The sequence below is a fragment of the Antechinus flavipes genome, chromosome 1 (genome assembly GCF_016432865.1).
Source record: "Antechinus flavipes isolate AdamAnt ecotype Samford, QLD, Australia chromosome 1, AdamAnt_v2, whole genome shotgun sequence".
NCBI lineage: Eukaryota > Metazoa > Chordata > Mammalia > Dasyuromorphia > Dasyuridae > Antechinus > Antechinus flavipes.
In genome coordinates this window covers 641,206,029-641,219,240 of record NC_067398.1, presented here as the reverse complement: position 1 = coordinate 641,219,240, position 13,212 = coordinate 641,206,029, and the positions used below count along the sequence as shown (strand labels likewise).

At 40.9% G+C, this 13,212-nt stretch overlaps 1 long non-coding RNA gene across 1 annotated transcript in view; it reads right to left on the bottom strand.

Annotated features, from left to right (window-relative positions):
- LOC127544501 (uncharacterized) overlaps positions 1-13,212 on the bottom strand; it is a 98,591-nt gene that overhangs the window by 14,835 nt on the left and 70,544 nt on the right. The window contains exon 2 of the long non-coding RNA XR_007949457.1: positions 10,657-10,801. This is a non-coding gene — a long non-coding RNA (uncharacterized LOC127544501). The remainder of the gene's footprint in view (positions 1-10,656; positions 10,802-13,212) is intronic.

The window sequence follows — 13,212 nt, the reverse complement described above, 5'->3', positions numbered from 1 at the left end:
GGTCATTGAAGGTTTACCCAGTATTTTTCTCACTTTGCTGTAAAGAAGGTAAGTATTTGTATTTTCATTCCCATTTTACAGATGAGAAAAACAAAGCTAAGTAAAGTAATTTGTCCAGAGTCAGACAATTATTAAGTGCCAGCTTTAGGATTCAATCCCAGGTCTACTAACTCCTGGTCCAATTCCATTTTCAAATCCAAGAAAACTTCACGCAACTTCCCAATTCTGCCTAAGGGATTAAACACCGGGTGAGGGCTGACCACATCAAGGGCAGTGCTCAGAAGTCAAAGAGTTCCCAAAGCAAAGCCTCATTAGAGAGAAGCATGAGGGTGCATGGGGTCTGCAATTAGCCTGGATCAGCAAGGAGTCATTGTTCTGGCCCCAACTGGCCCCAATTGCCTACTCCTTTGAAGAGAGATGAGAACTTAAATCAAAGAAAATACAAGGTCAGAGCTGGAAAGGACTTGAGCATTCATCTAACCCAGGGGTTCTTAACTTTTTTGATCTCCATGGATTCTTATGTCTATTTGGTGAATCTTTTGGACATCCTTCACATAACATTTTTTAAATTTCATAATTGCAACAAATGCTAAATTTCAGTTAGAGGTTAAGGAAAATAAAGATGTGAGCTTTTGAAAGACCCCCAAATCTCTGCAAGGCCCCAGATTAAGAACCTCTGATCCAGTTTAACCTCCTCATTGTACAGAAGTAGAAATTAAGTCCCAAAAAGGGAATTAACTAGCTCAATATGATATAGGGAGATAAGGAAAGAGTATTCTATAATTCAGGTCTTCAGAAGCCCAGGACAGGACTCTTTCTGTTGTACCTGTCAGCCATTCAGAGACACACAGACACAAAAGTTTCAAGGATGCATGATTTCATTGGTATTAAGTGGATTCCAAACTTTCTAAACTTTATTTCATCCCTTCTGTCCAGTAGATGATGCTACACTGGCTGCTCTTCAGAGAACAGACACAGTTTGTTACAGACTTTCCTTCTAACTTGTAATAGCTGATAAAGCTTCCCTCCGTTAAGAGCCTTTAAGAACCAAGGATCGCCTCCATGCCACAATGAGGTTTGGGAAGGAGACTGAAAAGGGAAAAAAAGAGTCACATGGAAATGCAAAAAAAAACTTCACCATCTCAATGTTTCTCCTCAATGAGGGTGAGTGATGGAGTGAGAGATTTAAGGATATCTTCTAATTCAACCCAATAAAACATTTGCTGAGCAACTATTATGTCCAAAGCCATTTGGTGAAAATATTAAAATTCTGTCATTCCAGACATCAAAAGTATATGGAATATTCTGCCAACTATGAAATCAATCTCTAATTTGTAAACAGCATTTAGGCCAGTGCTTGGCCCATAAAAGAAACAAAATACATAATTCCTTCCTTCTTCCCCAGTCCATCCTCTCCATGTTGCTTGTCACCTATCTAATACACAGCTTTGATCATTGCCTGACTAAGATCTGTCAGCTTGAGTTTTGCGATCACTTGGATCTGAGGGACACAATTTTCTCCTCTTCTTTTCTACAAGAGAGCTTCCTGTTCTAGCCAGGCAATAATTAACATTTTCATAGTGCTTTAAGGTTTATAAAATATTGTGTATGTGTGTGTGTCTATGTATACACACACACACACATAAAATAACATTTTATCTTTATAATAGGACTGGGAGGAAGGTGTTTGTTATTATTATTTTGATTTTGCAGATGAAGAAACTGAGCTAACAGATTTTAAGTGATTTGTCCAGGACCACATGGCTAGGAAGTGTCTAAAGCAGAATTTAAACTCAGTCTTCCTGGCTCCGGGACTAATGCAACCACCTGGTTGCCTCATCTGGCCAATTTCCTGACTGTCTCTGAGCTCATCAAGCTAGTTCTCAAATCCCCATTTTCATCATGCCTTCTCCCTGCTTTGTTTCTGTAGAACCTACCCTTACTTCAAGGACTACTCATGTCTAACTTCACCAGGCAGTATTCCTTGGCTAAAATTCTAAAATCTCCAAGTCAAAAAAGAACCTCAACAATTTACATTTGACTTCTCCTAAAAGCATAAATTCTTTGTACAAGGGCCGAACAGGATACAGGGTAATACTAGCTCTTACTTCAACATCTCCAGGAAAAGGGAACTCACTATGTATAAAAGCACCCCATTTTTGGACAACTATATTTAATAGAATCAATCAACAAGCATTTATTATGCACTTAAGGAAGGTTCTTATTCATACTGAGCCAAAATCTACTTCTTTGTAACTTTTCCCCAATGGCTCTAATCCTGTCACCTGGAGCCACACAAAACAAATCTCTGTCACGAGCCCAATGACAGCCTTCAGATATCTCAAGATGGCAATCATGTCTTCCCCACAAGCTTTCTCTTTTCCTATAAAGATTCTCCCTTTTCTCAATTCCTAATCCACTTAAGACTCTATATTGTACTATCTGGCACTTATTTCTTATTTATACAAAGTCTTGTCTTATTCTTTCTTTTCCCAAGTTTGAACCTATTGTCCCCAAAATGATGGTGAGCTTTCTTAGGTCAATTCCCACACCTTCTCTTGCTGAAGATTCAATATTTATTAAAAGTATTATATATGTCTCATCTCTATGTATGTCTCATCCTATGGGACAAAGGGAGAAAACAAAGTTTTGGGAAGTCAGTGCCCATTCTCATGGATTACAGGAATATAAGACAATACAACAAATCCCTAGACTATAAGACATTACATGAAAGTGCAGTAAAGAGGTATAGAATAACATGTTATATGGTATCCAAGGAGAAAAGTCATTACTAATATATAGGACAAGGAAAGACTTATTGGGGGAAGAGTGAAGGAGAATATACAAGGAATTTGAAGAGGAAAAAAGAGTAAAGAGCAAAAAAGGAGTAAAAATTAAAAAGCAAAGGTCAGATGAAGCATACAGAACATGTTAGATTAACCAGAGTTTGGTCTTTGAATACCAAGCATAGAATCTTAGAATATAAAGCATCAAGTATCAAATCTAGGAGGAATCTTAGAATACAGAACATCAAATGTCAGAGTTGGAGGTTTTTTCAGTGGCCAACAGAGATACACAGAATGGTTCCGAGCAGAAGAGGAATACCATCATATTTATGCATAAGGAAAATAAGTAAGCAACATGCAAAGAATGGATTAGAATGGGGAAAAACTGGAAGCTGAAAGACTTCCAAAAATCAGTGAAGTTGGAGCTGGAAAGACCTTTAAAGATCACTTACTCCAACTTTCTTCCCATCTTACAGAAAAGGAAACTGAGTCCTAAAATGATTGGTTAAGTGAATTGCCCAAAGTCAAAATGTGACATGTTCTTTGTCCTAAGATCACTTTCAACCTCTGACATGAAAGTGTCCTTTCAACTTCTATGTTCTAAGGTTCCAAGGAGCTCTGACATTTTATGTATCAGAAGGGTACTAATATGCCTAAAAGCCTCAGGGAGGAAGGGAGAATCTATGTTGAACCCAGCCCCTTGGCCTATAAAACCAGCCCTCTCTTCACTTGTACCATTCTGCCTACTACAATTAAATAACGAAGAATGGCTTTAAGGTAAAATACATACATTTTAGTTTTCAACATTGTGAGTTTGAATTTTCATCCAGTTGGAGAAGTCCTAAATGAATTTCCAAGCAAAGATTTTTAATCAAATTCTATGAATTTGTTGGCTTTTTTATTTTAATAATAGCATTCCAATATAATCATTTTCTTTTGTAATCCTGTTATATCTTATTTTATACATTTTAAAACATTATCCTGATAAAGGCTCTACAGACTGATTCACCAGACTGCCACAATAAACACAAAAAGGGTAAGAATTCCTGATTCAGAAGGTCAGGTCTAAAGTCTTCCGCAGGACTGAGTAAAGGGCAGCTCCTGGGAGAGATGACAGAAGAATGATGTGATCTGGGGTACCATGACCCAGAAGTTCAAGTTTTCAGGGCACTCTAAGAGGTAGTCCCTTCCCCAGGGAGAGACCTGATCATGTTGAAGAAAATCAGTCTTGGCCCAGACCAGAGAAGCTGTGTCTAAAATAGCCTCATCTCCCTTCAAAACCAATTTGCCTCCAATGAGGGCCAGCACGTAGGCCTTCCCAAGGCAGCCCGTTGTGCCAAGCCAGAACAGCAGAAAGCCAAAGCTATTTTTGTATACCCTGGCACTAAGAGGTCTGAAGTATGGGGCCTTGAGATTTCCAAGATCTCTCCCTCTTCCTACCCAGTCACCCCAAGTGGTTCTTATAGCGAGAACTACCTGGAAAATTCTGGGCAAGCAGGCTACAAAACCAGAAATTAAATCAAAGCTCAGATGTCTGGCCTTGCTCATTTAAAAGGCAACAAAGGTGAGTGGGGAAGAACCCTAGACCTTTCTGCAAGAAGATCAAAGATCAAGTCTCAGTTTTCCCCTGACTTAGTGAGTGACCTTAAGTAAATCACTTCAGTCTCAGTTTCCTCCTCTGTAAAAGAGTAAAGTCGTCTCTAACCTGCCCCACAAGGCTATTGTGCAAGTCCAGGAAAAGTACTCTGAAAATGAAAATGAGAATGGCCTAAAGAAAACTGAAGGATCTACTATTATTTAGAATTTCTGGGACTCTAGAATACTGAATAACATTATCCTTGGGACACTGAAAAATAATTTAGCTAATAAGTAATATAAACTAGAAGAGGAAAGGAGAAACAAGGCAAGTTTAACTTAAGAGTATAATTTTTTCCTTTCATTCAACAAACACTAATTAAGCACTTACTATGTGCCCAGCAACTGGAAAAGAAGGATGGATCCAGTGGTAGTTAATGTATGTTTGATAAGTAATAGAAATGACTTTGCTTTTAGTTCAGGTGAGCTCAGAAGTATTCTCCCCCATCAGTCTAAATCATTAAGCACACACTCTTTAGCCAAAAGCCCTTTTTCTCCTCAGAATCTCTTCTACGTATATTAGTACCGTCTGAGACACACAAAATGCCAAGGCTAGAAGAAACCTTAGAACACAGAAAATTGAATATCAATGCTGGAAGGAATTTTTGAACATAGAAGACAGAATATTAGAAGTAGAAAAAATCTTAGAATATAAAAAATAGAATGTCAGTGACAGCTACCATTAGACACAAATAGGATGTGTGTGTGTGTGTGTGTGTGTGTGTGTGTGTGTGTGTGTGTGTGTGTGTAGGGAGAGACAGAGACAGAGAGTAGTTGAAAGTGATACAAAGATCATGGAATGTCAAGAACTTAAAAAAACATTACTGCAGAGAATGTAAGAGCTAGAAGAAACGTTAGAACATAAATTTTAGAACGTGAAAGGACCTTAGAATATCAAGCATAGAATAGTAAAACTGGAAATAGATTTAGATTTTTAATCCAACCCTCTGATTATATAAAAAAGGAAATTAGTTTTCTCTGGAAGTCTATGTATTTTGTTTTATGAATTTAAAAACCTAATCCTGAGAAAAAGTCCAGAAGCTTGACCAGATCACCTAAGGGGTGGTTAAAAAGGGACTAAGAACCCCTGGTTTATCATTTATACACAATCTTGCTCATTTCTCTCTCATTGCTCCCTATACATAAGTCTAGCTCTGATAAGCAGAACAGGAGAGCTTTGAATGCAAGGCCCAGTTTGCCTCTTGCTGCTTCTCTCCCATAGGCTAACTTATGTAGGTACACCTATTGAATGAGCTAAAAAAAAAGGAGTAATCTCCATTTAATGTCAAAGAAGGGAGCAGACACAAACATACATGCAAACTCTCTGCTCTGCAGCTTCCACCAAGGTGATGGAGCCTGAATTTTAATCACGGTTCTGTCCCTGATTTACTGTGTATAAGTCACATTTGTCTCCCCCAGCCTCAATTTTTTTTGGAAGGAAGGAAGTAGGGAGGGAGGGAGGAGAAGAAAGAAGAGAAGAAGGAAGGAAGGAAAAGAAAGAAGGGAGGAAGGAAAAGAAAGAAGGAAGGAAAGGAGGGAGGGAGAAAGGAAGGAAAAAAGGAAGCAAGGAAGGAAGGAAGGAAGAAAAGAAGGAAAGATGGATGGAAGAAGGGAAGGAAGGATGGAGGGAAGGAAGGAAAGAAGGAAGGATGGATGGAAGGAGGGAGGGAAGGAGGGAAGAAAGAAAGAAATGGACTAGATGGTCTTATGGCTTCTTTAAGCTCAGACATTCTATTCTGAAGCAAGCTCTAAGTTTCTTTATGAAGATGTCTGAGTAAAATGCCTTCACCTCCTGCCAAGCCATGATCATCCCTCTCTCCACTTCCCCCTGGTACTTTCTCAGACGGCTGGAGAATGTCTCAGGGGCTTGGGACAGGAAGGCAAAACCACAGTTTTCCTAACTCGTCCCAGAACCAGACAGACACAGGAAGCGGATCCCTGACCTAGAGGAGGGGGTGAGAGGGAAGAGAGTTTATGAAAGTCCCTGGAGATGGGTAGGAATTACCAACAGCCTTCGGCCTCTGCCAGGGGCCAGGGTCAAGGGCAAAGGATTCCAATCCTCCCCAGCTGGGACTGTTTCCCTCCTTCCTGGGAACTCTCTCTGATGCTCAGAGCCAGTGGGCAGCCTACGTGCTTCTCTTAGTCCTCTCAGGGGACTGCTGTGGAGGGAGAAGAAGGGGCCCAAGGGCAGTCCTAGGTTTTATTGCCATGGACATTTTCAAGGGCTTCAGAAAACATAGAACTGAGTTTTGCACTCCCACAAAAACAAATGCACATTTATATAATCAAGCACACACACAGGAAGGGACAAAAATGCACAAATCCACACATCCATGCACCTAGCTAGACAGACTTCACATGTAGACATATGTGCTCGCCTGCATTTGACGCATATGCATAAATATGGGAGACATGAACATGTATGTGTATATATGCAACAAATAGGGTGAACGTGTTTATAAGTCAATGTTGCATTTGATGTAGACATATAAATACAGAAGATATGAATATACATATATGTGCAACAAATAGTATAAATGAATTTGTAGGTCAATACTGCGCAAATTAAAATCTGGAAAAGTTTGCAAAATTTGTCCCATTCACTTAAAAAATGAAACTATGATACTTTCATAAAAGTGCCTTCATAAACCATCTAAGGAAACATTTTAGGTATATAAAGGAAGAAACATTGGAATAAATGCAAACTAGACTTGGAGGGAGGGAAGTTGTGAGTTCAAAATTTGCCATAGTCATTTATTAACTGGATAATCATAAACAAAGCACTTTATTTAATTACCAAGCATTTAATGACCATCTGTGTAAGCTATTAGGTACTATGCAAGGCACTGGGACTACAAAGATAAAAACTGATCAAAATCTGGCAACATGTTCAGATGAGGACATACCAAATAAATCCAAGGTAACATGAGGAAAAAGGAACTAGTAATTACAGGGGAGGGAGATGATAAGGAACAAGGAATAATCCTTGGGTTGAGGATAATAAAGGTGGACTTTGAAAGAAACTGGGGATTTTAAGAAGGTGAAAAGAAAAGAATTCCAGTCATGAGGAGAGTCTATACAAAAAAGGCAGGAGTCTAGCTAGACAATAAAGACCATATGAGAAGCAATTCCTAAGAAAGCTGGAATGAGCCAGGTGGTAAGCCAACCGTAAATGTTAGACAAAGGAGTTTCTGTATAATTCAAGAAGGAACTTCTGGAGTTTAGTGGGTAGAAAAGTGACATGGTCACACCTGAGCTTCCAGAATATGGAAGGATGATGGTCTGAAGAAGGAAGAAACCTGATAGAAGGAGATCAGTTAGGTGAGTGAAACAGTGTGAGAGGTAAGGAAGGATAGGGACTAGGGGGATGGGTGGCTGAGCAAAGAGAGATGACCGTTACTTTGAAGGAATGGCTGACAAGGCTTGGCCATTGATTGAACATACCAGGTAAGGGAGAGTAAGGTGAAGATGTCACAGAATGGACAAACCTCAATGGCAATGTCCCCTTGACATAATCAAGATCAGAAGGGTAGGCTCAAGGGAAAGATAATGAATTTAGTTTTGAACATAATGAGTTTGAGACCAACAGGATATTTGATTGTAAATTTTCAATAGGCAACTGGTAATCCAGGAATGGAGCTCAGGAAAGAGACTAAGATGGCAAGGGTTTAGCAACACAGAAATGATAGGAGGTGAGGAGAGAGCCGAGGAATAAGATAGAAAAGAAAAAAGAGTATGAGGCAGAATCCTGGGGAACACACACAGGGGGAAGGAAATAAATATTAATTCAGCAAAAAGTCAGATATTATTGAAAAATGACTGAACAGTAATAACATTTGATGGGGCTAGAGTAAGAGACAGAAATTTGTGGGGAGAGGAAGAAGAGAAAAAGAAAAATGTGAGATTATCTGGTAACTAGTTGGATTACCCATATTGCTGTGGGCTGAGCTTTCAAGGCTTCTCCCTTCAGTGTGTTTGTTCTATTGCTTTAAACTACACTATCTCTTTGTCTCTATGTACCTCTTTCTTTCTCTCTGTCTCTGTCTCCCATCTACTCATTATAGTTATTCCCCCACTACCAGGTGTGAAATGGGAGCTGGAGATATCAGGGGTCCCTTCCAACTCTGTTCCATTACTTTTGGGTAAGATTCAGAGACTCCCATGATTCTATGGTCCTATGACTGAAACTGATACCATTAAATTCTGAGACTCTTTGTTTCTAAGATTCTACGAAGTTTCCCTGAACCCTTGAGCACAAACCACACCTAGAATATTCAGGAAACACTGTTCATACTTATCTTGGCAAAGGTAGTAGCTGCTTTCATTAACAGAACAATGTAGAGAAACTGGCACAGAAAAAAAAAAGGTGGGGGACACTCAAGGGAAAGGAGTAGGCTCATAGAGGAATCACATTTTAACAAAAGGTAAAAGCAAAATGATATACATATTCACATACTCTGAAATATGCACAATTACAATGACAGCCAATTCATGTTCAAGATTTTGCCATGACTATCCAATGCCTAAAGAATAAGGTCCTTAGGGTTTACTACAACCCCAACCCACCTTTTAGACTTATTCCTTCCAAAAGATCTGCTGGGGAAAAGTGATCGAAAGGATTGACCCCACATCCCCAGATCATGCCCTGTGATATTCATACACTGAATTATGCCCTTTCCTAGGTCTCTAAAACCCCCCACATTTCATCTTCCCCTATTCAAATCATTCTGAGATCTACTTGAAAGGATTTGTCTTCCATGAAGTCTCCCTTGCTACCCTAGCTCTGATGAATGAGTTGTCTTTCAGACTCTATGCCTTTAATCACCCATTATTATATTCTGACTTTCATTATATGGATCTGTGCCCATTAAACTATGAACTCTATGAGAACTCCCTAGTCTCAAACTCAAAATAGGGGCCCTATAAACGAAGGAAAATGGAAAGGGAGGAGAAAGACAAAGGTTGATTAGTGTGACAGAAGGAAGGCAACATGCATTTATTAAGCATCTACTATATAACAGATACTGTGTGAAGTGCTTTACAAATATCTTACTTGAATCTCACAACTGCCCTGGGATAGAAGAGCTATTAATATCCTCATTTCACACTTGAGGGAACTGGGTTAAACAAAAGTCAAGTAACTTGTCCAATGTTACATAGCTAATAAGTGTCTCAGGTCAAATCTGAACTCAGGGCTTCCAGACTCTGGTCCAGCATGCTATCGACTGTTTCACCCAGCTGCCCTTAGAGCTTTCTCTCTGGGATGACCTCCCATTTGCTTTGTGTATCTTGTATATATTTGGTGGTTTGCATCTTTTCAACCCCATCAGAATGTGAGTCCCTTGAAGGGACAGCATTTTTGCCTTTCTTAATATCCCCACACTTAACAGAAGGGCTGACATGCCTCTCTGCCTGTGTGACATCAGATAAGTCATTGTCCACTCAGAGCAGCTATAAAATAAAAGGTTTGAATCATATGAGATCCAGAAATCTCTGGTGGCTGCAGATCTCAGATGATAGGAGCTTCTTCATCACACTGAATATTTAAGCTCTATTAAATAAGAGCTTAAAGGGATCTTATCCTGTCACTCTAGTCTAATGAACTCATTTTACAGATGAAGAAACTTGGGCTTAGAAAGCTGTAGTAAATTAAACAAATTCAGGCCTTCAGAATCCCAATTTTGAGTTCTTTCCACTACAAGATGCTGTCTCTATGTCATTCGACAGTAACTTGGAACTAATGTATCCTGGAACCAGATACTGATTAAACACAATGAAGATCTCAGAAATGAATTCAAAATTATACCTTTCTCCCTCTCATATTACTTATAATGCCTCTGAATAACTTGATACAAAAACCTGATGTAAGGCAAAAAAAGTATTGTCTTGGGCACACTGCCACTGAATTGACGCATGACCATGGTGAGAGCAAGTCTCTTCTCTCCCTGGGCTGCAGCCTCCTCCATGAAGTGGAGACTTGGCCAGACAGTCTCTGAAGTCCCCCCTTCCAGCTCTGACAATCTACATTCCAAGATCCTCTCTAGCTCTAACGAGCTGTGTACATAATTCTGAAATCTGCCACATCCAGACCTCCCAGGTCACCAAGAGCAGCATAGGTTCACACTGCTCATTCTCCATCTGGAGAGTCTTGCCTAGTTTTAGGTCAGTGGGCATCTCCCCAAATGACAGCAACAGAGTGGAAACAGGAAGAAAATGAGCTCCTCTCTGCACATACCTCAATGGGGAGCCCTGGCCCCTGCAGGGGTGACAAAGCCCATTGGCTTCAGCCTCCACATCCCCAATTCTCCACCGTGCTCAATCTCCGCTCGGTCTCTTCCTCCTTTGGCCTGTGGCTCTCAGACTTGGCTCATGTTGTGGATCTAAGAGAAAAGAAAAAGTGAGAAAGCAGAGCTCAAAGTGGCTGGCTGTGGCCCACAGGGTCACACCAAGGAAGGAGGCTTTCACCCCAAAACAAGGAGGATAGTGGGTGTCTATGCAGTGGAAGGTATTTCCCAGCTGCAGGAGATCCTCCCTATACACCTCCTCTACCACATGGGTGGCTGGGATGGGCTGGGGGGGGGAGAGCTTGTGTGGGAGGAAGAAAATGCTGATTCACAAATGGGATTTCTGGTTCTCCTAGAAAGAAGGGTGGGGAAGAGAGGGGATAAGGAGATGCTGGAAGGCTGAGAGGAGGCTTCCCAAAGCCCAGGGGGATTCTGATGCTGCATTCTTGGCTTAACATGACTGCCCACAGAATTATAAAATCAAAGAGCTGGCAGGGACTTCAGGGGTCATCAAACCCAATCCATACCTGAAGGAAACAGTTTAGGTAGCAGACACTCCTGCTCCTCCCTCCCTACCTATCTGGCCAGGTAAACTTACAATCCACCTCTTTCACAAAAAGACAAAGAGACCATGCCCTAGAAGGACTGGCTGAAGAAACAAGGGATCATTTAGCCTAGAATATAAACTCTTCAGTAACAAGGGATTTTCCCAGAACTGAATAGATCATCTTCTTGGTCTTCAGGTACTCCCCAAATTCTCCAAAGTGATTGACAGAAAAGAGAAAATCATGGAAGTATTGCTATCTTAATTCAAGGGCTGTCACATAAAAGAGGACCATCTGCCATGAGCTCCCTCTTCTCTCCCACTCCACATTTCACAACCCTCTTTACCTTGTTCTCTTTAGCACCAGAAAGCAGGAGGAAAGGGTGCAATGATAGACAATATGAGAAAGCAGGAGGAGAGTGGGCAATGTTAGCATCAGAAAGCAGGAGGAGAGGGAGCAATAGGTGATAGCCCCAGAGATCAGAAGGAGAGGGATCAATGGTAGATAGTATCAGAAAGCAGAGAGGGAGCAATGGTAGACAGCCCCAGACAGCAGGTGGAGAGGGAGCAATGATAGACAGCTCCAGAGAGCAACAGGAAAGAGAGCAATGGTAGACAGTATCAGAAAGCAGGAGAAGGAGAAATGGTAGACAGCCCCAGAAAGCAGGTGGAGAGGAAGCAATGGTAGACAACCCCAGAGAGCAACAGGAGAGGGAGCAATGTTAGACAATATCAGAAAGCAGGAAAGGGAGCAGTGGTAGACAGCCCCAGAGAACAGGTGGAGAGGAAGCAATGGTAGACAGTCCCAGAGAGCAGCAGGAGAAAAGAATAATGGTAGACAGCCCCAGACAGCAGCCGGAGAGGGAGCAATGGTAGACAACCCCAGACAGCAGCAGGAGAGGGAGCAATGATAGACAATATCAGAAAGCAGGAGAGGGAGCAATGGTAGACAGCCCCAGAGAGCAGCAGGCGAGGGAGCAATGGTAGACAGTATCAGAAAGCAGGAGAAGAAGGAGCAACGGTAGACAGTATCAGACTTCGTTCGAATCACTGTAGGAAGAAGTTCCCAACAATTAGAGCTATTAGAAAGCAGAATGGACTGCCTTGGGATCACTTATTTAGAGGCAGAAAGGATCTTGGGTTCAACTGCCTCATTTTACAGATGAGATCATTGAGACACAGAATTGTTAAGTGACTTGCCCAGGGTCACACAGGCAGGATCAGAATACAAGAGTTCTTGACTTCAAGACTGGATGCTGTATCTACTACATCACACTGATTCAAAACAGAGGGAAAAGTGAGCTTACGCCACAGAGATCTTCAAGTAAAGGCCAGATGGCCTCCAGTCAGTGATATTGGACAGAGAATTTTCCCTTCAAATAGAGATAATAGTGAATAATCTCAGCTTTAAGATCCTGTAGTTCTGTTATTCTTCCAGACCATCTTAACCTGCATTCATCTTTCCTTTCCTGACCATCCAAAGCACAAACTAGTTAGTCTGTATTAGACACTTTAAGCCCTTGGTTCTCTATAGTCTTGTACTCTTGTCTAATTGGAACTAGAATCTCAAGATTAGAAGGAAAGGGGGACCTAGGCAACCAAGTGGATCAGTAGAATCAAGAAGACCTGAGTTTAAATCCTTTCTCAAATACTTACTGGTTGTTTGATTCTGAACAATTTATTTCTACTTCTGTTTGCCTCCATTTCCTCCTCTGTAAAATTAAGATAATAGCACCTACCTCACTGAGTTGTCTTGAGGATAAAGAGGGTATTGTGTGTGTGTGTGTGTGTGTGTGTGTGTGTGTGTGTATACAGTCACATAAAACCTGAATGCTATATCAATGTTAGCTATTATTAAGTGGATGGGAAGAAAATGAAGAGAAAAATAAGAAATTATTAAAGGAAAAAAGCTCCCAGAGGACTCTGGAAGGAAAAGTATAAGTGAAAGTCAGCCTTGGCAAGG